Source organism: Sinohyriopsis cumingii, chromosome 12 (genome assembly GCF_028554795.1).
Source record: "Sinohyriopsis cumingii isolate HCF-2022 chromosome 12, ASM2855479v2, whole genome shotgun sequence".
Taxonomy (NCBI): domain Eukaryota; kingdom Metazoa; phylum Mollusca; class Bivalvia; order Unionida; family Unionidae; genus Sinohyriopsis; species Sinohyriopsis cumingii.
The window spans coordinates 117,112,030-117,138,946 of NC_142972.1; the positions used below are offsets into that span (position 1 = coordinate 117,112,030).

The 26,917-nt window shown below is 40.8% G+C and overlaps 1 long non-coding RNA gene across 1 annotated transcript; it reads right to left on the bottom strand.

The window, feature by feature from the left end:
• Nucleotides 1-1,382: 1,382 nt before the first annotated feature.
• Nucleotides 1,383-5,982, bottom strand: LOC149787313 (uncharacterized). Its single transcript, XR_016425279.1, has 2 exons — nucleotides 2,432-5,982; nucleotides 1,383-2,082 (listed from the first exon to the last, which is right to left on the bottom strand). It is a non-coding gene; the product is annotated as an uncharacterized LOC149787313 (long non-coding RNA).
• Nucleotides 5,983-26,917: the final 20,935 nt, after the last annotated feature.

The window sequence follows — 26,917 nt, forward strand, 5'->3', positions numbered from 1 at the left end:
ATGTGTCGTTGCTGATGATCATTTGATCGATAAGCTACATCATGAGCGTGGCACGCTTTATCAATAGCGTTGACTGGATACTCACCTGGCCTTGGCTGATCTTGATCGTCAAGTCGGATGCCAAGTCGGGTTCCAGGACCACAATAATTATATCCTGGGAGGCATTTCTCTCCTGGGTACTTAGCCCATGGAATTCCTGGTAATTTGGTTAACTGAGAGGCGATATCACCTCTTCTTTTGTTTAAATTATTTGAATTATCACCTGACTGTGTGAGAATGAATTTTAAAAAAAAATTCAATCACAGCGTTCACACCTACCAGTAAGTGCCGGTCTATTATTTTTCATTCTGATTATCATTAAATCACCTGTAGAAGTATATCCCTTGCATTTCACACAATATAAATTCATATTATAATTATATTTCTATAGCATGAATGTTATTGATTTCTCGGCGACAAGAAAACAAGAGCCGGTTAAACATCATGCTGCGCTACCAAATTCTATCCGAATGAATATCATAGGTCCATCTGGATCTGGTAAAACGGAACTGTTACTCAATCTGATCATGAGGTGGTTGAAATAGGACAAGTTGTACTTAGTTGCTCCGTCTGTAGATGATCAGCGATGTTACGAAGTGCTAAAGGACTTTAATGAAAACATAAAGTTGTCGGATGAGTGGGGCGATGATGTTACTGAATTTATTACTGATATCGATGAAGCGCCATCTGTAGATGATATTGAAGGAAAATTAATAAATTTAGTTGTATACGATGATATAATGCTGGATAAACAATCTAATCTTGCTAGAATATTTTCACGCGATAGGCATAAAAACACGGATGTGATTTATGTAACCCAGCCGTATACACAAATACCAAAAGTGATCAGGAATAACTGTAATATTCTTGCTGTGTTCAACGGAGTTGATACGCACACGTTACGAAATATTCATCAGACTTGGTGTAGCGACGATATGGATTATAATCGTTTTAGAAATTTATTTAGTCATGCTCAGTTATCCCCGCATGGGTTTATCACGATAAACTTGCATGACCCACGGTCACGATATCGAATCGGTCTGATAAAAAAATTTAATTAATAGCAGCAGAGAAGGTGAAGTCTCACTTGGCATTCAGTTTGCAATCCCTTTTTTGCGATTTCCAGGAAGGCTTATTTTTGCGAATAACGAATGAGTCAATTAGAGGCTGTTCACCCTCCCCGCTGCTGAATTTTCTCATTTTCTAAATATTATTTTCCATAGGCGTGGTTCATCTTGCCAAAATTGACTCGTTTCTTTTCTAGCTTCAAACCTTCATTCATTCTATGTTCTCTTGTAACAAGATAACCGTGTGGGATTTCGGATTTACAACAACACTTTCGATGGTGATACAAATACACTGTTTAATAACGAACGATTTGAATGAGCAGTTATGATTAATATGTGCGTATATATGATCCAAATATTGGATCAATTAACATAAAGCGCACGGACTTGATAATCAAAATATAAATAAATGACCACAGTACAAAGACAATGGGTGAAAGATTCACGGTGATTTCACAACGGAGAGATTGGTGTGTTTTACTCGTCTAGTAAAACAAAATGTAGTATTTTCTCATTAGTAAAATGCATTCACTAAAATAGTAAAATTATGTAAACAAGAGGGACATATATACAAATTATCTTTCCAGTCCCAAAACCACACTAGGTTTTACAAACCTCCAAAATGAGCCCACGGGTAAACGTCTACATGTATGGAGTTAAACACTCCATCACTCACCAGCATACCCGCTTACCAGCACGCTGGCCAATCAAGCTGTCAGTATTCCAGGCTGGTCAATCAAGCAATCAGCGCCCACCCCCAATCTCTGTCATCAAAGCGCGATCACCTGCCACTCGACCAGCAACACCGTTCTTTCAGCTCTTCGGCTGCTATGGTTCAGCTTCACACCTGCTATGGTTGACTTTTGGTTAGCTCTGCAGCTGGCACCACGTCGACTCCGATCACTCCGATAACTCCGATCGCTCCGGTCACTCGGTTCAGTCCGACCACTGGTTATTCTGTGATCACTCGGGTCAGCTGAAAATACATCTAACACCGTGTACTATGCATGATACGGGCATATACGAGAAAACGTAATGACGTTATATACGGTAAGTTATACAGATTACATTATCGGCACATTAATTACACAACAAACATGTTCAGAAGTAAACCTAACCGTGCCCGATAAGAATCCTACTGTACCAAACGTTTCTTAAAAATGCAGCTTTATATTGCTAATATAAATCCCTTGCTAAGTTGCAAACAAGAATAGGAAAGATTTGCATTACACTACCTAGACCGAAGCTACATAGCAAACATACAAATATATACGTAGTACTATAATAGTTATAACTTCTACACAAGAAATTGATAATTCACATACCTCTACAGCTGAAGATGTGCAAGTCCTTAAAGTAGTTGTTGACACCTCTTTGCCCCGTCCCAGCATATATAGCTGGTTAGGACCTAGAAGTGACAACCCGGTTTTCCAAAAATGTGTTGTGATGCGGGGTTTCCCTGTCCTTCCATTTGGTGTTAGTTGTATTGTTAAATAAGAATAAATATGATTTTATAATACAAGTAATTTCGTTAAGGTTATTCTTTGTTTTGTTCACCAGATTATAGAGTTTTTAGTTATCCCAGTAAAAGCTTGGGTGGTTATACTCTCTTCCCTTTGCTTGGGCTGCCAGTGGGCCTGTATTCAAACCTTTCTCGCTTCGAACTTAGGATAGTGTTACCCACTCTTAAGACTATTAAGTTTCAGGGTGGAGTTCCTCTCCCGTGATCCCCATTGTTTGTTACATTTTAGTGACTCTGCCAAAGTCGGTTTTGTCCTTGTTATTTGCAATAGTGAGTGCATGTTGTAATGGTTACCCTTTTGTTGTTAGGATGGCTCTATCTAGATCAAATTTTCTATGGTGGTTTCCCTTATCTATACCTATGTCTGTAAAAAGAATTTTGAATGAATATTTTAAGCCGAATGAAAATATCTAGTATCGAAAATATAGTGTCTATGTGCATCTATTCTGATTTGTAATTACATGTTTTGCATTTGTTATCTGTGTTAAAGTTGAACTATATTTAAAATTTTAGAAAAGGTTGTTCTATCCCAGCTTGTATCTCATCTGAATTTAAGCAGTCCTTTTTAGTAATGTACAATCTGCATATCGCCCTTGACACAGTACTGAAACTACTCTTATAAAGTAGTTAATGACATTCTCTCTGCTCTGGATAGCGGAAAGATTTTAGTCCTCATCCTCCTTGATTTGTCTGCAGCATTTGACACAATAGACCATGATATATTACTTCACCGTCTCGAGCATGTATTTGGCATTCATGATACAGCCTTACTCTGGTTCAAGTCCTACTTGGTCAACAGGACACAAATTGTCTGCAAATGGAATACACTCCAGCCCAGTTAATATATGTTGGTTTTCTTCATTCTATACACTCAGCCGCTCCCAAGTATCATAGATCATCATCCACTCTCTCACCAATTGTACGCTCATGACACCCAAATATACAAATCTAGCCACCCAACTGAAGTTGATGATACCATCATAGGTGTAGAGAGGTGCATTTCTGATGTGAAATCATGGATGACGTGTAACAAGCTGCAGATGAATGATGATAAAACTGAGGCCATCTAATCACAACACAGACTTTCTCATTCACATCCTTTACCTCAAACAATAAATATCAGCAACACCAACATTAAATTCACACAGTCAGTACGAAACCTAGGTGTTACTCTGGACAGTACTCTCACATTGCACCAACATGTCTTGAACATATGCAAGGCTCCATATCTTGAGCTGAGACGCATCAGCTCCATTCGCAAATATCATTCAGTTGATGCCAATAAAACACTTGTGTGTTCATTAGTACTTTCAAGACTGGACTATTGTAACTCAGTTATGCTGGTTCATCTCAGTATCTACTCCAGAAACAAGTTAAAACACAGCTGCTCGGATCACACTTAGTACCACGATCAGAGCATACCTCCCCGCTGCTCTGTACCCTACAATGGCTATCCAATCGATCCAGAATCACACAAAAATTTGTTCTCTGTGCTACGTTTCACTGACGGACTCTAGTCTAACATACCTATCCGACCTCACCCATGTGTATACACCAGCAAGATACTTACGCTCCTCTTCTGCCAATCGTATACTCATTATTCCTACTATGAAAACGAAGTCATATGGACAACGTGCTTTTGCATACCAAGGAACCAGCAACGTGAAATGAATTGCCCACTGAACTTAGACACAAAGACACAGTGATCCCATTCAAGTGTGCTCTTAAAACTGACGTATTTCGACTGCAAGAACAAACTTAAAGGCCTAGTAATATTTCCTACGTTAAATATTTTCAGCATGTTTTTTAATGTTTTCTAATTTCATGGTGTTTGTCTTTTTATAATCATATCATTACATGTTTTTTTTTATGTTATATGTGTTGTCTAATGTTGTAAAGCGCTTAGAGCTTCTAAAGATTAGGCGCTATACAAAGTCCTCATTATTATATTATTATAATAATAATATGCCTTAGCACACTGTTTCCAAATGACTTTGTGTTTGAGTATTGCACCAAAAGATAAATGTGTATAATTACACTTGCCAGGAACAGTTCCGTTTGGTAGTTTCTCCTTAGAGTGCACATTCATAGATGGCTTAAACTACCAAGAAAACCCTGTCCCTGTATCTTCAAAGTTAAATGAATTACTGCTGTAGTTTTATAATTCCATTCGGGGTGACCAGGATGAATATACATTATGAAATGGTTTCTACCTCATGCATTCTATGTGAGCCAGCTCACCTTGTGACTTTTCCATGAGGGGATTGAAATTGAAGATAAACTTGGGTTAATTCTGCAATGGTGAGATTGGAATAATATGTATATTTGTATCATTTTTTAGTTATATTGTCTTCCTGAGTTTTAGATTTCTGGATTTGTACTATTGAAAGCAGAGTTTGTTGATTGTTTCAATTTCTTCTTTTTCCCAGTTTTCTTTGTTTCATTTAGTTGAATTTATTTTGTCCTGTGTTTCCATTTGATGAGTTTGCTTTTAGCGTGGGCCAGGTAGTGGAGTCTGAAATTTTTGTTCGCTTCTTCTTGTGGAGGTATGATCAGTGGCATTAAGTTCTAATATTGTTTTTGTTATTGCCTTTCTTGTTTTGGTTCTGTCTTTTATTGAGAGTAGTAAAGATTGTTGTTGTTTCATTTCATTCACAAATCCTTTGATTTCAATTGTGTTCAGTGTGTCTACTTCTGGGTCTCTCTCTACTGGAGCTCTGTTTTTTATTGTCTTGTGTTCTTTTTGGTGAGTTGGCTTTTCTCTTAAGTTACTTTTTTTTCTTCTTTTGTTTCTTGGATTTTGTTTGAGATGCTGTATCAGTTATCGGTGTTTGATTCGTTTATGTTTCCACCTCACTTGTAGGTGTTTGCTCTAGTGATGGCGTGATTTGTGCTGGTGCTTTATTAGTGGTGGTGGTGATGGTGAAGGTGTTGTAAGCGTCTGTGATGTTTGCTCTGCTGATTGTGATTCTTGTGAAGGTGAAGCTTCAACATGTCTTGCATTACTGCTTGTTCATGTGTGTTTGCATCTTGTTTCCATATGTTTTGTTGTTGTTGTTCTTTGTTGTTTTTGCAGAACCATTTCCTGTGATCAAGATTCCACAACCGTCACACGCACTTGTCATGTGACAGTTTTAGAACACAGTCTGCACCGGAATACCTTATATTTTGAAGTATTAAGGTATCTTCAGCGTATTCTTGATATCCATGGTAGCTATAATTTTACTATTATGAAGGCACTGAATTATTTTGAAGGTATCCCTCCGGACTTATGCAATCTTTACACTGTTTCTCACTTAGAAGCCCTCCTGGAAAGCATTCAGGGGGGAGGGTCTCCATCGATACTGTGAAACATAAAATTTCAGCATATTTTCTCTCTATTAATCTAGTCGGGGGGGGGGGGGTTGTCACCCTGGCCACCTTGTCTCCCAGAACAATGTTGCCTTTCGGCAACAAATTCTTTTATCTTTGGGTATAAAAGGATAAATCCCCTCCCAATGTAGTAGGTATCTAAGTTTATCGAGTATATCCCTCTAGCCGCCAATGTAGCCAAAATTGTGATATGATTGGGCCTCTCTTGGGCCGGGGTGTCAGAGATCCAAGGCTTGTGTCCACTGGTCTCTGTATGCCTTAAAAATCATGTCTTGTTCCATTTCTTCCTCCTCAGTTCTGTAGTATTGTTTGAGGAAGTGTTCCCCATTAACGTGAGGTGGTGGAAGTGTTTTCATGATGAATATGGCGCGAACAGGCGCGTTAGTTCTAAAAAGAACTGTTTTTGCAGTGAAATTTAAACTATAGCAGTTTAGCGAATTGGTGATTTAATGTTATTTGGTGATTTTATGTTAACTATAAAATGTTTTGTTTGTAAAAGCAGATAGAAGAAAAGTTACCTTCCTTTTGTAGACGGGGGCCCCGAGTGGTCGAGTGGTCTATGGTCTATAGCGCTCTCCGTCACGGATCACTGTTATCTCACGTCTGTCTGCGTGGGTTGGAGTCTCGGGCTCGGCCAATATGGATATGTGAGTAAGCTTGCCGGTAGCTACTCGTGGGTCGGTGGTTCTTTCCGCAGTTTTCCCGGGTTCTTCCTCCATTATTAATAATGGCCGCCATGTATAGCCTATCATGTGCTGAAAAATGGCATTAAACCCTATAACAACAACAACAACCTTTGTAGACCACTCACTGACAAGACGTTCCGTAATGTAAAGATGTAATCGTACGGTGAGGCATTTATACACAGACGAAGTCGCCAATCGTTGTCTGTGTGCTGGAAGCATTCGGTCTTTCCCATTGAAAGCACTTCGCACGTGCGGTATAGGATGAACCGAACTCACTATTTCGAAAGATCGTACACTATACATAAATCACTCTCGGGTATCGTACACATAAAACGAAACCCGAGTATATGTATTTAATTTAAAATATAGGATTTATACAATTCCGTGACACGTCTAAATGAGGTTTGTAAAGCATCTTGCGACAATTCGTTTTTCAGTTTCATTTGCAATTCCTATTTATTTCTCTTGAAAGACGATTTAGATCAGGCTCGAATTTCCTTCGTTACAGTTTTAGACTTAATGATTGTTTCGCTATCGAGTTTATTTTGCCTCCGCAATTGAAACATATTCGTAAAAGTAACTGGAACTTAAAGATCACAGTATATTATCCGTTCTTTGTTAATGTCTCTCATTTGATTATACAAGTTTTGTAACTTGTTTTAAAGTACTCTTGTTAATTGTTTAATTGTGAGGGTTACGTATGGTGTTAAGTAGGTTTCTCGTTACACACAAAAAACACTTAACATGTTTACGAGTATTTACACCTCTCTCACCAATGACCTGGACTTCTTGTTGAAGAGACGCCATGTGACCTTGATTTATCTAGGTATTCTGAATGTATTGTACACGAGATGGGAATATATCATAGACTCACCTTGATTAATTATTATCATATAGTAAATATATCTGTGTACTTGATTGTATAATTTTATGAACATGGTTAATCTCTCAAATGATATGGTACGTGATTATGTATGGCTTTTATCTCCGTAATCAAGTTACGTGTATAAGACGTTATACAGACATAAATATTGAATGCTTTTATGTGGGACGGCACGTTATGGTTGCTCTGCTATGACTGCTTTGAGGGGACCCCTTGGCTATAAATATTTTATGATAGTGTAAGGAGCGGTACGTTATGACTACTTTGCAGGAATTGCTTTGATAGAGCCCCTTCTCTAAAAAATAGTTTTAATTTTAAAAAAGATTTAAAAGTAGTGAAGTGGGACGATGTAGCCTCAAGGGGACTTTACTGTTAAAAACGGGTATATGCCTTATAGCCCCAATGGAAATCTAACATGGAGACTTTTTTGATGCCTTATAGCCTCAAGGGGAATTTAACATTGGAATATGGGACTGTTTAGCCTCAAGGGAAATTTAACATGGGAATATGGGACTGTATAGCCTCAAGGGAAATTTAACATGGAGAATTTTTTGATGCCATATTTCCTCAAGGGGAATTTAACATGGGAATATGGGACTGTATAGCCTCAAGGGAAATTTAACATGGGAATATGGGACTGTTTAGCCTCAAGGGAAATTTAACATGGAGAATTTTTTGATGCCTTATTGCCTCAAGGGGAATTTAACATGGGAATATGGGACTGTATAGCCTCAAGGGAAATTTAACATGGGAATATGGGACTGTTTAGCCTCAAGGGAAATTTAACATGGAGAATTTTTTGATGCCTTATTGCCTCAAGGGGAATTTAACATGGGAATATGGGACTGTATAGCCTCAAGGGAAATTTAACATGGGAATATGGGACTGTATAGCCTCAAGGGAAATTTAACATGGAGAATTTTTTCATGCCTTATAGCCTCAAGGGGAATTTAACATGGGAATATGGGACTGTATAGCCTCAAGGGAAATTTAACATGGGAATATGGGACTGTATAGCCTCAAGGGAAATTTAACATGGAGAATTTTTTGATGCCTTATAGCCTCAAGGGGAATTTAACATGGGAATATGGGACTGTTTAGCCTCAAGGGAAATTTAACATGGGGAAATTGAACATGGTGGGTCTGTATAGTGTTATGGAACACGGGAGATTTATAGAACACAGATAATAGACAATAGACATTTAAAAAAAAAGAAATGTAGGCATGAAAGGGAATGTCTTTTCGAGGTATTGGAGTGGCCCTGAAAAGGGCCTTTGGTTTCTTCTTCTTCTTCTTCTTCTATTTCCTCCATTTCTTCAGCCATCCCCTTATCTTTCCCAAAATTCCTTTCTTCTCCTTCTTTTCCGTCTCTGGCATCCAGTCAGGATGACCCATTGCTCTGAATTTCTGTTGGATCTTGATCCAATTCTTGTTCAGTTTATCAAAGCTTTCTTTGGTCTTTAGGTTTTCTCTTTCTTTCCGCTCCTTTGTCCACTTTTCTTTTATGTTCTTTACTTCTTGGGTCAGCACTCGTCTCATCAGTTCCTCGGCTTTTATAAGTTGGTCTAAACCCCATTTCACATAGGACCACTCACTCCATACCAAAATATCTTGTAAGAAGATTCTCACTATTGTTACATTATCCAGAGCTTCCTTCAAGCTACCTACTCTCACATAGGGAGGGTCAACGAATCCTCTTATTTTTTTCACTTCTTCTTCTAACATACGGTCAAGGAGATCCAAAGCTATTTTCACACTCGTCACTTGTCTGGTCACAAAATCCCTTGTAAATGGATATTTCCATTCCTTATCTAGTCTTTCCACCACATATACTCCATCTACTATCCAAAAATAATTGTGTCTCAAGTTGTTGAATAACTCTGTTACAACCACCATCTTCTTTCTCGTTATTCCGTGGAATGGTTCGAACGACGAACGTTGCGGGTCCTTATATAAAAAGCGCGGACGTGAAGGAAAACATCCCCTACTTTTGTCATCTTATGTTATATACTAACCACACAAGCCAAGCAGCAAAATCAAACCGAAATCTACTATCCACACAAGCCAAGCAGCAAAAACATAACCCAAATATACTATCCACATACTCTAAGCAGCAAAACCAAACGCAAATCTACTATCCACACACGCCAAGTAGCACAAACATAACTATAATTTACTATCCCCACATACGTATTTGAGCGCTTACAATCACACACACACATAAACACATACAATCACACCAGGAAAGGAGTGAGTGTTTATATTCACACTACTCCTCATTCACACATTAGCAAATTGATTACTTTTTCTTTTCTAGAGTATTGGTTAGCCCTGAAAAGGGCTGTTTTTATGGAACTCCAGAGGTATCTGTTAGAGTTGACACCTTCCCGGCCTAGCACCGCACACGCATCTCCTACTCCAGTCACCTTCCCAGTTTACTCTTGTGGCTGCGAGCGCCGAGGGAGGATGATTTGCTTCAGCACACCAATCCTCTGTCTATGGAATAGTGTTGATCCTTCTCTCTCCTCTTCTGTTTTGCACTCTTGGATGCTGAATTTGCGGTGCTACTATTGCTTGTAGCATCCTTACTGGTATTGATTGTGGTGCTGGTTGAGGCTGCGGTGCTGGTAGTGGCTGTGGTGCAGCTACTGGTTGGGGAGGTGTCCTCACCATGGGTTTGATCTCATACTTAGGTCTCATCTTTGGGTGGGGCCTGATCTCTCTTTTCTTTTCCTCCTCTTCTTCTTCTTTTCTTCCTCTTCCTCTATCTTAGCTTGTTCTGCAATGGCCTCCATGGCCAGTTCGTCCAGAATGCGCCTGGCATATTCCAGATGCATCTGGAGTTCCATTACTTTTTGAAGTCTGGTGTTCATTCTGTAGTGTTGATCAATCAACAAGGGTAACCAGACTGGCGAGCGTTTTTTCAATTTATATGAAAAGCACGGACGTGAAGGAAAACACCCCCTAAGACACAAAACTTATATTACCTAGATCATGACCTAAAACGCGCAGACCTAAAAGAAAAACTCATTCACTTTTTTATACTACCATCACTATTCTAAAAAAATTTTACAAGCCACTTAAAGAAAATACTTATACACACACACACACACACACACACACACACACACACTTTTTTTTTAACCAAGATAAAGAGTTCATGTGCTTATACACGCACTTCTGTTTTTTTTAAAACTTATTATAGGCAATCGATTGTTATTTCTTTTCTAGAGGTTTGGGTAGCTCTGAAAAGGGCTGTTTTTTGTGTGAACTTGAAGCTATGGCAATCTTTTAGGGTCTAAGATGGCTGCCACCTCTAACGACAGGCTTTCTCACAGGATAAGGTCTGCTTCTTCGGAAAGAGAAGAATAACTCTTTGGTGTCGATACGACAGTCGACAAAGCCTCTGTCAGGTTCAGGTTGCTGCTGCTGCTGCTGCTGTTGTTGCTGTTGCTGGTCTCTCTGCTGTTTCTGAAGTCTGTACTTCTCTGTCCATTCTTCTTTCACCCTGTTAATTTCTTCTCTGAAGAACTCTTCAGCAGCAGGGGGGGCGAATCCGACATTTTGTCCAATCGTTATTTTGCTTAATTATTACTTTCTGCACTCAGCGGATCCGGTGTAGTCAGCGCTGGTAAAAAAAAAACGACGTCGGTCCATCTTACACGATGGTGACGTCATTTGGTTCTGCGCGCCGATCCCCAGCGTCGTCAGCGTCCGGTAAGCACAGCGACGACCGCGTCGATGTCATTTCCCCCCCTGCTGCTAAGAAGTTATTTACAATGAAAATTATTTACAACTAACCGAATATTTGGTCAAGCCCGATACGATATCGTGTCCGAGGATCATGTAAATTTATCGTTACAAATCCATGTGGGGTCGACTGAGCATGACTAAAAAAGTTTCGAAAACCATTAAAGTCCATGTCACCGCCGCACCATGTCTGCCAAATATTTCGTAGCGTGTGTGTATCAACGCCGTTGAATACAGCAAGAATATTACAGTTGTCTCTGATTACTTTTGGAATCTGAGTGTATCGTTGAGTGACATATATCACGTCGGTGTTTTTATGCCTGCCTCTGGAAAATATCCTAGCTGGTTTTTTTTGATTGTATAACATAACATCATCGTACACGACTAGATTGTTAACGTCGCCATCAATATCATCAATGCCTGGTGCATCATTGATATCTGTAATAAACTCAATAACATTTTTTTCAGCGATCGCTGATGCATTCTCGTTAAAATCTTTCAACACCTCGTAGCATCGTTGATCATCCACGCTAGGGGCGATTAAATACAACTTATCCCACTTCATCCATCTCATTATTAAATTAAGTAACAATTGCGTCTTGCCGGATCCAGATGGTCCGATGATAATCATCCGGATCGAGTTTGGTAACGCTGCAACATGCTTAACTGGTTCTCTTGTTTTAGTCGCCGAAAAATCAATTATATTCATATCTCTATACATAAATTATGGATCTATATTGTGTGAAGTGTAGAGTGCGTACTGGCACAAATGATATGACAACCGTTACAACGAGAAATAACAGATCGGCGCTTACTGGTAAGTGTGTACAATGCGGTACAAAAAAATTTAGATTTATTTCTGCTAGACCCGGGGATGCTTTAAAAAAAAGCGAGGAGGTGATATTGCAGCCAAGTTATCAAAACTCCCCGGAACACCGTGGGCAAAGTATCCAGGAGAAAAGCACCTCCCAGGATATAGCTACTGTGGCCCCGGAACACGATTAGATATCAGACTCGATGATCAAAATCAGCCGCGACCCGGTGAGTATCCAATAAACGCTATCGACGAAGCATGTCGGATACATGATATAGCTTATCGTAGCGGTGATTTGCAACAGCGTCATATCGCGGATGTAAAATTAATTCACGCGTTAAATGCTATTCCTGATAAATCATTCAAAGAAAAATTGGCTTCATGGTTGGTAAAATCGGCTATGAAAGGTAAATTAATGATTGGAAGCGGAGCTTCTCGCGCTGGTAATTGAAAACGCTAGCGTTTATAATAACAACATGGAATCCATCTATTATTCTCCGAGAGGATACTGGAAAGGAAAGGCCGCAATTGGTAAACTCGCAAGCGCTGCAAAGGTAACAAAGGCCGTTGCGGCTAATTGGTTATCCAAACAGGCTATATGGCAAATTTATCTACCGCCACCTAAACAAATCAACTTTTCGCGCTTTGATGTCAGCGTACCTAATGAAGTTCATCAGGCTGATATATTATTTTTGCCGCATGACAACGGTTACAAATACGCGCTAACCGTAGTTGATGTTGCGAGTCGATACAAACAAGCGGAGCCGTTAAAAACAAAGTCAGCAACTGAAGTAGCCGATGCGTTTGAGCGGATTTACCGAAGGGGTCCTCTGCGCTGGCCAAATCTATTACAAGTTGATCCTGGCAATGAATTTCGCGGCGCTGTTTTATCAACGCTGAAACATCATAGCGTCGCGATACGACGAGGTCATACTGCGCTACATCGTGATCAGGCAATTGTTGAACGATTCAATCGGACTCTTGCTGAACGGTTATTTGGGTATCAATACGCGAAGGAATTCATCCAAGAAAAACGATCTCGTGAATGGGTTAAAAGGTTACCAGGCGTAATTGGAGCGTTAAATAACGAGATTACCCGAGCAATCAACATGAAGCCCAGCGACGCGATTAAATACGAGTACATACCCGGAAGATCAAAAATAGATAGCGTTTCCAAGCCGATTCTCGGCGATGTCACTGTCAGATATCTGTATGAACCAGGAGAGCTTGAAGGCGGTAAAAAAAGAGCTACTGATCCTATTTGGAGTGTTACCACACATAACATATCAACGATAACACGATCAACTGGTAGACCACCGATCTATAGACTGGATTCAACTGCTCCTCAGCGCGGATTTACTCGCGAGCAACTACAAGTGATACCTGACGATACTCAATTGCCCCCGCGTGGTCTTAACTAGCGCCGTTGCGTCTATTACACTCAAGACAAGTTAACCTCACATTACCACGGATATGACCGAAACTGTTATCGATCCTATCCACGGTAAATTGGCGAGCGTCTTTATCCGAATAACGCCAGCGCATTACACAATTGCAACTCGCGCAGTGATTATTCTGTTGTTGTCGTAACGCAATTATTAATTCGGCATCAATATCAAAACGCCGCTGTTTTTTTTATCCTGTTGGCGGTAACCCGAGAGTTTTCTATCAATGACGCTTGCATCAATAATGTCATCGTTGTCGCCGGCTTCGTCGGTGGCTTCGTCAATAACAATTCTTCGAAGCTGATTTATCCTCCGTACTCGGGACACTGCGAGATAGACTAGATTTGACCATTCGATGCGATTATCAACCATCCAAACAATTGTATCCGTGATAGTCAATCCTTGCGAGGAATGTATTGTCGTTGCGTATCCTAGCGTCCACGGGGATTTATCAGCACGTAGCGCGTCTTCGACGACGCTGATATCAACGAGCACAATATCATTCAGCACAAGAATTTGTTTTTTTTGTCCCTGACGCTGTTGGGCCCGGGATTTCAACTTCAATGTTTTGCCGCCGTGTGTCAGCGGGTCTATAACACAACGGCACTGGACGCGTTGGAAACTTTTCCTTATGCAACGCAAACAACTTCCGCTGAAGTGTGTCTCTGACTATCTTTCTACTCGCTACAATCAAATCGTTTGGTCTCCATGTTTCCCAGAATTCATTTAACGGCGTTTCCGGAATCACCTCGCGGATTATTTCACATTGAACTCTATCCGGCTGTAATCTGATTAATTTTTTAACCTCGCGCAGTTGTTCATCAAGTGCTCGGTAATCAGTATCGGTTTCTTCATAATAGTCCACAAAACCCTTTAACCAATCATGTGGACCCTCGCCGACAAATGGTGGTGGTTGGCCATGGTCGCCACACATGATCACTGCTGTATTCGCGCGCAGCAACCACTCAAGAAACATTTGTAAAGTATCTAACGAAACAGTACATATCTCATCCCAGATGATAACCTCAGGAATAAATTTTTCACCCATTCGATCAGGAGTCCACTCACAGCCGCTGTATCGAAAAAAGCTGTGATAAGTAACGGCGTCAACATTTCGTTGTTTTATCTCTCGCGCTAGTCTATGGGTCGGTGTAAGCACGATTATACTTGCCCGCGTTCGAAATAATTCAATTGCCCGAGTCGTCTTTCCTGACCCGCCACAGCCGCTTAAATAAACTGTTTTGTGTCTACAAATTGGATCAGAATACGGTGGTGCATTAGACCATTCTGATAAATTATCACCGCGTAAGTAATTATTTTCAACGGTGACATCTGCTGACGGGGAATAATCGCGTCGTATTTCGTTTTTAATTCTCCATATACCCCAACTCTCGTCCGGACTAGTAAACTCGGCTAAGTTTCCCTTATACTTTACGTCTATATAAAATGAATCAACGGCTACTCTAACCGCAGTGTCGGGAAATCTATTTATCATCGAGAATAAATTGATAGCGGCGTAACCCAGCATAGACGCCCTCAAATGCGGATACGCGGGGCTGTCTCCATCGAAGTAGGTAACAACTGTACCCAACTTTGTTCCATTGGACAAGAAAGCTGTTTTGCAGTTCACGTATCTATTTTTTGCCACTGCGTCCTTGATTACGAAATCATATTCTGCGTCATCTATAATCAGCCGTGAGCAATATCGTTTGTAGTCGCAGTTTTTTCCACCTTGTGTGAACTTACCAATTATTCTTCTACCGAGATCTTTTGCCTCGCGGTTTCGTTGGTTGAATATCTTTTTGGACCATTCGATGATATATTCCTCGTCGGCATCAATGTGTGCTCTAGACTCGTCAATTATGCTATCTAGACGCTCTGGTTCTGGTAACCAGACTTCAGTCTGCGCCCGGTATGATATAATCGCGTCACTGACAATCAACGATACAAGCATGCTACAATCAATCATAAACCGTAACAGCGCTATTGGCAGCCACTTCTTTTCAGCCATGTGTCTACCGATCCAAATATAACAACAGCGATGAAGTCCTGCCGCGAATTCAAATGATACTATGCGAGCGAATCCGGTTAAATCAAAATCAGGCAGTGGTCCATTAATAGCAACACGAGTCATTTCATGTCTGGGGTGTCCAAATCGTTTGAAATACTCAGCGGCGGATCCATACCCGAGAAAACTCGCTGGATAACAGGCAACCATATCAACGGAAATCATAGCGTCGCGGTTGTATTCAGTGTTCCATAGTCCACCGTGATAATATTCCAAACAACTGGATTGTACATCCGGTAGAAATTCCTTGCGCGTTGGTCTCCACGCATTTTTCCTTGCTGCAACATGAGCCGCAACCGATGGAATCGTAAAACAATTTGTTAGCAGTTGTTCATCATGCTCTTCAAATTCCATGGCGGTTTTTTTCATCTTGTTGTGAAACGCTTCAGTGCGATATAATTCACCGTTTGGTCTTACAAACTGATCAAAGGTATCCATGTCGTTTTCAGCGCTGCGAAGTAACCACACTGACACGGGGTCGTTTTTACACAAGCAGGCAATAGCATCAAATAGTTTCCTCTCCGCGAGAAAACCATCCTCTCCCAGGAATTCCCCCGGGATATACTTTACTGTTCTATCCCGTGGAAATATTGTGACCGCGGGCGTCCACGCGTGTTCGTTATGATCAATAATTTTGATTGGGGCTCCATTTGATTTATACTTTGATTCGTATAATACTTCACCGGTTATCGTTGTAACGGTTATTGGAAATCTCAACGACGTTTCTAATTTCGCTATGTCGCTGATGGTTGCTCCTCGCTCACGCACTGTCTCCTCCCATTGGTTTATTTTACTACGTCGTAAATCAGTCAATTTGTTTCCTCGACACGCATTTGTAAAATGCTCTATTACTCGTTCTGCTACACAATTTATCCCCGTTGACTGTTTCATCGGCGCTAGTTTTCCGATATCAGGTTTCTTATTTAACGGGTATATTCCATAGACAACTGCTGTTTCAGGATACGCTCGTTCATAGTATGGTCTGTCAATTCCGGTTAACAGCCCTGGCTTGGAGTTGCGGCTAACAATGACTGTTTTCTTATCGCTGAGAATCGGTTCAAATTTATCACGTATGATCCAATTACCTGATTCCACCCGGACAATGAATTTTACTCTGAAGAAATACCTTTTACCGTCAAGTTGTGATATTATCGTTGCTGCGCGGTTGTCGTTCATTGTAGCATCAACAACACCATCAATTCGAAATGTTGACCAACTATGAGATGCACCATCACGCTTGAATTCATTGATACAGTCGCGTATTTTATTCAACAGGGTTCTATCGTTTATTAACGCTTTTGGTGCGTCCTTGAGGGCTCTATCGAGATTGAACTTAATATTTTTCCAGGGCTTAATTGCTGCTAATCTCTCGAACTCCTCCATATAATTAAAACAAGTATTTAAATGAAAGAATATAGTATAATGAATCACTGCAAATGGTTGATGATTGGGTCGACAACCCCGTGCAATAAATCATGTAGAGGTGAATTCTGCGGGTATCATTTACAAAGCGTTCGTAATGGTTCTCTTGGCCCCCTCCCGTGCTTGGTTTGCCACGTTGGTGTAAGAGGAAAATCACAATTATGTATTAATTGTGGCGGAAAGCGATACAGGGAGTTAAAACGCTATTATGACAAGCGAATAAAAAATGCCGTCATTGACCCCACCGCAGACTTCGTCATCAAAACTCCTCAGGACTACATTGCAAGGTTTATAATTAAACCAAATAATGAATTAGACAAGTAGTATTATTATACAAGTGAACCAAGAATTTCAGCCGCATCCTGTGCTCGTTAATTACGAGGCATCTCGCGACGGCGTTGTTAGACATCGTAGACTGAAGAAGCCGGTTGGTACCGTAAATAATCACGGGTATTTGGTGTTTGGTGCCGGGAAAAAAAGCTATTACGTTCATAGAATAATCTATGAAGCGTTTAACGGATTGATCAACGACGGTCTTATTATTGATCACATTGATGGATGTCCTCAAAATAACAGACTGTGTAATCTGCAAGCCATCTCTCAGAGTCAAAATAGTAAAAAAGGCGGAACTGGTAAATACTCAAAGAAAGCAAAGAGTGTAAAATCATTTGATACAACAACACACGAAGAAAAAACTTTTCAGTCAATGAATGAAGCCAGTAGATATTTTGATATTTGTATGCCCTCAGTACGAAAAGTAGTAGAACGAGTATATCAAACAGCGATCTCAAAAAAGACGGGTCACAGAATTCGATTTTCATATATAACATCAAAGGGAGATAACTCGTTTTGTGATAGCGTCGCATGACAAGAGTTACGTCCCTTGAAGTCCAATTAATGTTACGATTAATTAATCATTTTACGATGAAAACTAATGAAATACACGCTGTTATCTAACAGCTGTATTCTTTTTTTTAATGTTTTATTCAAATATTTGGTTTCATTTAAATGCTGTGAAACACCATTAATAAGTATTCAAGGATTTAACGATTTAAGGGAATTCAAATTACACACACCTTGTGACTGATGCGGTTGTATTAGTCACCTTATATATAAGACGACTCGTTATAAGCCTGGGGCTTTCGAAAGCCGATTCGATCAATCAAAACTAACCCACGCACTTGACCCGGGCGTGTGGTTGTCTTTTGTTCACAATCATGCAACCGGGTTAATTTAATTGGGATGCTTTTGATTGGTCGAATCAGCCGTAGAGTTCCGCCCCGTCGTTTTATGTTTGTGCTGTCTTATGCCGTCCCATCATCCCATACCATAATATCATCTACGTCATTGTTTATATACCTACAATCTGCCACAACACTCGAGTGGAGATTTACGGCATTGTATCGTCCTTAAAAACGGGTCAAAAAATGACCCCAATAATTTTATTAAAATTTTTGATATTAGAAATGAAATGTTTTATAAGAATATGAATATCGAAGACATCAATAATATATTAACCGAGATTTTAAAATTAAAAAATCAAGGAATTGAATTATCTGATAAGCTTGATAACCAAAAAATATTGTCCGATTATGAAATTATTAACGAGCAATCAAAGAAAGGTCGATATACCTTGCCACGCGAGTATTCTTTTATAAAGCGATTACAATATACGATCAATGAAAACTTGTATGGCAATGACGTAAATGCATTTATTGGACTATTTACTGCCGTTGAGACAGCACGAAAAAAACTCGGACAGGCTTTTGAACGACGTCGAGAAATCTCTAATAAAATTAAAAACATTAGAAGGATTATAGACGAAAACTCCCTGGAGCCCCTGGGACATATCCCCGCAACACTCGGCGGGAAATTAGAAATTACGGAGCAATTGCAATAATGGTAGGCGAATCACTTACTACTCGGCTAGCCAGAGAGCGGCTAGTAGCGCTTAAAAAGTTCATACCGTTACGAGACAGGGTTCGAAAACAACTACAAACGCGGCAACAACTACAAACTGATTTTGCTGTTGGAAGCGAACAGCTCTTTGCTCCGGTAACTAAAGATGTTACGGCGGCAACTGTGCCCGTCCTCGGTGCGCTTGAAAAGATAGCGGCTCAGACCGAGCAAACAAAAAAGTCTCTGGAAACACTCCCTGCGAAAATAGCGGCTGCTACAACACGGAGGCCGCCACCACTCGCTATAACGGACCCACAAGAACCTTATGTTACAATGGCCGACGAGGAAAAACCAGGCGCCACCGCAAGAGAACCAGAAGAAGAAATACCGGAAGAACTACTGGAAGAAATACCGGAAAAAATAGAGAAAAAGGAGAATATACCCCGTAATGTACTCAAGAAGAGCACAATAGATAAAATTAGAGCCTTCGACAGCGATGACGAATTAGTTAATTTTACTGTTATAAATTTTGCTAATAGCACACGAGATGAGCATATCAATAGCGGCTACGAGAAAAATTTAAGGTCGTTAAAGGATTGGACAAGAATAATGTATTTAGCAGGTAGATATAAAGATGCATTACCACATCGTGGTGATCCCAATTACGACGCATTCCACAAGGAAGTTAAGAGTAGAACACCAAAAAAAGGAAAAGGATACTCTGTTGGTAAAGAATCCTACGGCGTTACCTGTCCTGGTAGTGTTCTCAGTGATATATCACGGCTGGAAATACTAATCGGAGGAAAACGAGCCGGAAATAACTCTCCGGAAATAATCAATGAGGCCGCTGATATTTGCAAGCGGTTATTTACGGGCGGTATTATGGACATTAATGCATATCGAACGCTCATACACGAACTCGTGGACCACGGTCATTACAGCGATTGATTAATCATTGGTGATCACAATCACTAATTGGAAAACACTGGTGTTTTTATAATAAAGATGATCATACACTACAACCATGATAAACCAGTACTCGTTTACGTGGTAAACTCGCGATTACCTGTTTACCGCGCGTACTATGGAGATGGTCTCGGTAGCACCATTGCGGGGTTATTTACAAGAATGGCTCCAAAAGTGGCGCCGTTAGCCAAACAATTAGGAATGAAGGCTATTGATGTTATTCGTGATAAGGGAATCAGCGCTATTGGAGATGTTGCCGGAAAGGCGCTTTCAGCCGCGCGGAACAAATTAATGTCGTTGGTGAGGAGAAAAAAACAGATGCCATCAACGACAGTGATGCCTGCGAATGTCAGTAAAGTAATAAATAACGCCGTGGAAGAAAAATTAGAGTCGTTGGCGGCGACTTCGCCATCCGCCGATGCGTCAACCAACGCGATCATTAACGCAATAGCGGGGAGTGGTCTACGACGAAAACGACGTTGATGGATTTCAATTGAAAACACCGACATGAATAATAATAGAAATGTTTGCGCGAACCGCTGACCCCGCGTTTGATATGGATGCCCCAGTGCGCAGGGATGATTCTGTCCGTGATTATCAATATTATTCTTATTATGCAGCGCAACCTGACCTACGATCGCGAATTGAACTTCAAGTCCAAGATACCAGTAAATATTTTTTGCCGTGTGAAGCGTTTATCGAAATCGAGGGAGAACTCGTGACAAATGCTGCCGATAATACACCGTACGCAGATGACGATCGTGTTCGAGTTGGCTTCGTTAACAACGGTATCATGGCGTTATTTGAGAGTGCCAGATATCTTATTGACGGGCGAGAAATTGAATCAATAGAACGCGAGGTTGATGTTGCAACGACGATAATTGGGTTAGCGAGGTATTCAGATGATTATACAAGATCGGCGGGTCCATCTATGATGTTCGCAAAGGACACCACTAATAACGCTGATCATCTTCAGTACGTTAACGTGCTGGTGGAAAGAGATACCGCAGTTGACCCACAGGCTGAAGCAAATAACCCAGACCGCAGAGTAAGACCAGGCGCTAATTTCAATATTATAAAGAGTATCAACAATGATTACAATCTAGGATTCGCAACACGAGTAGGGATGTTGCAAAGACCACGCCGGCAGTTTTCATGCGCGATTCCACTCCATCACATATTTGGATTCTGCAGAAATGTTAGAAAAGTTATCTATGGGGCTAAGCATACAATCGCGCTGACGCGAAGGGGCGATGATAACAATGCAATATGGCATGCTGCTGGCGTCGCTGCCGGTAAAGTCGTTTTAACTAAAATGGCATTGTGGATGCCGGTGTTGACTCCATCAGTTACCACGGAAGCACGATTGTTAGCATTTATGGAACAGGGAGGAAAATCGTTGTTGAGTTGGCTAGCGGTAACAACTGATGCTAAAGAGGATAACGTCGCCGATACTTTTACATGGCACCTGGCATCAAAACAGGGTGTTTCAGCCCCGCGTCATATATTCATAGCGCTACAGAATAGGGAACGATTGGGTAATCAAGAACGCAGCCATATGATATTTGATCGATTAGGAGTCAGGGAGGTTTCGCTGAGAATAAACGGACAACAGGAACCATCCGAGGATATACAGCTTAATTACGGTGACAACCATGTCGCACGTGTGTATCATCGATTGCTGTCATATATGGGTCGTGATCAAAACGTCGACACTGGTCTGCAAATATCACAACTTGATTTTAAAAACCTGTATCCGATTTATTATTTTTCGTTGCAACATCTTGATTTAACGAGACAATCCGTCGTTGATATACACTTCCGAGCTCGTATAGCCCCGGGTGGTGTTGATTATAGAGCGGTTGCTGTCATTCTCAGCGATAAATCAATACTGTTGGAAGGCGTTGGTGGACGAATGAGAATCGTTGATGCACCAGTGGAAAACATGTAATTGAAAACATAAACGCGTTTACAATAAAATGTCGTATAGTGTCGTCAGTGTAGAGTTGACTGATGGTCAAGTCAAGAAATTACGATCAAAGTCGGCTAAACAATGTGGAACCACAATAACGCTGAAGCCGTCACAGATGGCAGGTGGTAATCATAAGATATCGTTGACGGCGCGTCAAATAAAACATTTCAATAATGCGATGAAGAATAAAAAGGGTGTTCAAATAGATTTTTCGGCCGCAGCGATTAAAAACATGGAAAAGACCGGTGGGATATTTCCGCTGTTAGCTGCGATTCCAGCGTTGATTGCCGCGGCGGCCCCAGCAGTGGCGAAGGCAGCGGCGTTGGGGGCCGTTGGTACCGCGGCGGGAATGGCATTGAAGAAAGCAACCGGGAAAAGTTATAAAAAAAAACGACCCGTAGCCGGAAAGGGTCTAAGACTACCGGGAACCCCGTATTCATGGTACTCGGGGAAGGGTCTAAGACTACCGGGAACCGTTTATTAACGCAAGAGTCAATGACTCCAATGTCTAATTTTGATTTAATAGATGCCGCAAACGCGTTAGCGATAAAAAACTTCAGAGGTGTTTTCATGAGGGATCAATTACCGACAAAACCAAGGAATATTGAAACCGGTATAATTAACCTCGATAAATCCTCCGGAGCGGGAACTCATTGGGTTGCATACGCAATTGATCCGCGTGCGATCGTCTATTTTGATTCATACGGGTTAGCCCCGCCAAACGAGTTCATGCGGTATATCCGGGCGTGTTCAGCCCCGGTTTTTTATTCCACGCTGCCAACACAACAATTAAGTGACCCACCGATATGCGGCCGTGAGGTATTGAACGTACTCGCGGCGATTTCATCATCGCGGAAACCACCTCATGTGGTTGTAAACAAATACACTAGTGGGGTCGTAGAGGCCCGGCGGGTTAATTAAAAACACTGTTTTTTTTTACAATAATAATGATTGATATCTGGGGACGACCGGTTTCGGCGCTGAAAAAGCCCACGGAAACGCTCGCCACCGATGACATAAAAAAACTAATTGAGGATGAAATCGCTGATACGTTAAATTTAACCAGTGTTGACCCGGGCGAAATAGTTGTATTTCAAGACCGCCAGGGTAAACTGAAATCCAGTAATGTGTCGCTGAATGACGTTTTAACACGAAATAATGATGCCTCCGAGGACACTATCGCGCTGTATACCGGCGACGGACGACTTAAATCAGGTGAATCCATCTTGACGATAAATGGAAAAATAAGTACACTTGGCAACAATTATATATCCGTGTCGGATTCGTTACAAAATTTGTATGATAAATTTAACGCGCAAGCAAATCAGTTCGAGGGTATACAAAAGTCTGTCACCGATATACAACTCACTACTGCTAGTTTTTTTGGAACCCCGACGGTAACCGAACCGAATCTTGTGGGGATAAAAAATACTATTTCGGAGTTTACAACGCTGTCGGGCCAATTTTACACGTTACGAAAAAATTTTAACAGGGCTGATAACACCATTGATAAATTCTTTGGTAAAAAAAATACCAAACCGGAAGAAATTACAATAACTATAAATGATATCACTGCGTATAGACAGGAAATAGAAACAATCAAAAATGATGTTGAAACGAACAAAAGGAGTGTAGACGCGTATAGAGGGGAAATAAGAACAATCAAAATTGATGTTTCAGCGAACAAAGGGAATATAGACGCGCATGGACGGATAATAGAAACAATCTTCGTTAGTGTTTCATCGATCACAAATAATGTAGACGCGCATACAGGGGAAATAGTAACAATCAAAACAGATGTTACAGCGAACAAAAAAAGTATAGACGCGCATACACAGGAAATAGGAACAATCAAAACTGATGTTACAGCGATTAAAGACAGACTACCGGAAATGACAAAAATAAAAATCCCTCATGAAAACACCATCAACACAGTATACACGATTCATCATGAATCATTCGATTGGACTCCTACGAATAATACAGTAAATATCACCGCAACTGTTAAGGGTATTTATCGATTGACATTGATTTCAGCGATGCAGTTTAATATATCATCGTCGAGTTCATCTGGGTTTAACAATACAATATCAACAATTATAGACAAGGACACAGTTGAACAATTTACAATTGAAGCCGTTGATAGCAGTCTATTTAGGGCAAACATCACATGGTATGTGGAATTTGTAGCGGATCTAAGTGAGTAATTGAAAACACTAGCTCTTTTAAAATAAAATGCCCACCAGGGTAATTGAATCAGAGGTATCACCGACGTCACATCAGTATCGATTCGATACCGCAAAAGAATTCTCCGCGAGCTTAAAAACGCTTTCCGAACAATACCGCGCAAAAATAAAAAAATACCGTCGTAAATAACCACCATCGACGCGGTCGTGTACTCGGTGTCAGGTATAGTAGCCGGTACCGGTGTTATTTTATCCACGGTGATCATGATAGCCCCGATCGCTGTTCCAATCGCTATCTCCGCGGCGACAACAATTGCTGGAGTCGCCAACGCAATCACTAGAAAGATATCATCGTGTTTTCAAAAAAAAACTCAACGAGTATACAGTAAAACATCAAATAGTATCCGACGCGTACTCGAAATTATCCGGGCTGATCTCGTTGGCGATAGATAATTCGTTTATATCCGATGCTGAATTCTCCACGATGGTCCAGTTGTATGACTCCGCGATGTCAAAAATCGAGGATTTTCAACTGGAAGCTGGAAACCACGTGGCTGAAACAACTTCAATGGGCTTAAAACGTTCTCCTGAAACAACTTCAATGGGCTTAAAACAAGCAGGTTGTTAATATTCGGTGTTGAAATTAAACACTAGAAACGACGAATAATAATAATGTCGCTGAACCCCGAAGGGTTTCAATTGCTTCAACGGATCGCGGAGAACACCACTCCGGTACAAACAAGTATGATATCGATAACGTCAACGAAGCCAGAATTCAATGTAAACTTCCCTTCTCCGATTCCAGTAAAGGAAATAGCGCTGGCAAAATTGCGAATATATCACAGTTGGCCTAATATCCGAGCGGAAGCATTTAACGGACAACAACCTAATAACTCGCTGGTTTTTGCATGGACAAATAAACCCGATGGGACCCCAGACTGGAATGAGGTTACAATACCAACTGGGTCATACCAAGTAGAACTAATCAATAAAGAATTTCAACGCAGGATAAAATCGATCACAGGAAAAGAATCAAAAATCGATATTACGGTTCATGAGCCGACGTTATCGTCGACGATTGAAATAAGCACACCGGGGTATATGGTTGATATTTATAACAGTTCAATAAGAACCATACTAGGTTGGCCCGAGAATCCACCTCATGAAATTCCCGCGGATTTGCACACGAATGCGCAATCGTATCATGAAATTATTCCCAGTTATCGAGATAATTTGTCTATTATAAAAAGCACGTTATTACCCAGTTGGTTTTTATTTCAAAACAGGAATATCATGCAGTGGTTTTTTCAGTATGAAAAAACCCCTGAATCGATCGTCATATTAACAGTTATTTTAAATGATATCACTAATGCTTTTATCGAGATTAATCATAATTACCAATTGCAACTAGAACAACTACGGAAAACAAAAGCACGAAAACACGTTGAGGTGTTAAATCAACTTATATCAGACATGGAATATATCAATGAACGAATCGTTAAAATGATATCCGATAACAGCGATGGTAATAAACAAAAATTCCTAACCGAGTATAATATCACAGAAGCCGATTTACCCGATTTCAAGTTTCCAGAATACAACGCGCCAGAACTAAGAAAGTCTCTTAATGATTTTCTCGGTCCATCAATTATCCTCAGACACGATAACGGAGATGGTGGTAGGCATATTGCTCCATACAATGTAAATATCGCATCGGTGATAGCAATCAATCTAGTGTGTGATGTTATCGAAGGGAGTTACCAGGTAGATACCAAGCAATCAAATCAAGCTCAACAGGGGTATATCCTTTATTCATTTTCGCCAACAGCCCCTCCAGGATTCTTAATCGTTGAGAGCCCAATTAATCCGGTCTATATGCGATGCCATAATCGGTTTTTAACGAGAATTAATTTTAGACTTACCGATCAGTCAAATAACCTAATTGATTTACAAGAGGAGGAGTTAGTGATCACTCTGTTTGTTAGATCATTGTAAATAACTTCTTAGCAGCAGGGGGGGAAATGACATCGACGCGGTCGTCGCTGTGCTTACCGGACGCTGACGACGCTGGGGATCGGCGCGCAGAACCAAATGCCGTCACCATCGTGTAAGATGGACCGACGTCGTTTTTTTTTTTTTACCAGCGCTGACTACACCGGATCCGCTGAGTGCAGAAAGTAATAATTAAGCAAAATAACGATTGGACAAAATGTCGGATTCGCCCCCCCTGCTGCTTCTTCTATCAGGTCTTCAGTGACTTTTAACATTCTAACATTCTCTATCTCTTCCGGCTTTGGTATCAGACTGTGTCTGACCGTAGTTTAGCTAGTCTTGAGCATATCTTCGTAGGAGGATTAGTCGATAATGGATGGTTAGACTTTCTTCTTCTTCTTGACTTGAATTATAGGGGTGTTCGTCTGCAAAGACATGTACCTCTTGTTTATGGTGCCAATGGCACCTTTTTGATTACTCCTGGGGGAAGGAATGGTGCCACATCCCCCAGGCATTTATGTACTCATGGAGTACTTTTTGATTGTAGCCGTTAGATTGTAGAAGCTTTATGTTCTTAACAACCTAAATGTAAGGCTCTTACATGAGTGGAAACAGTGAAAGCACGCACTCATGTTAGTAAAATTTAGTCTGCATTAAAACTGCCCCAGGTGTCAACCCAAGCAGTATGTAACGTTCGCTGCGATTGGTCGGCAGCGATAACGTCACATTAGGACACCTGGTCGTGTGGCAAGTGGAAATCGTTCCACATCTTGCCACGTGTACGATATCCGAGCGTGGTGAAGGAGGAAAAGGCACTCGGCAAGCCAGCCATGG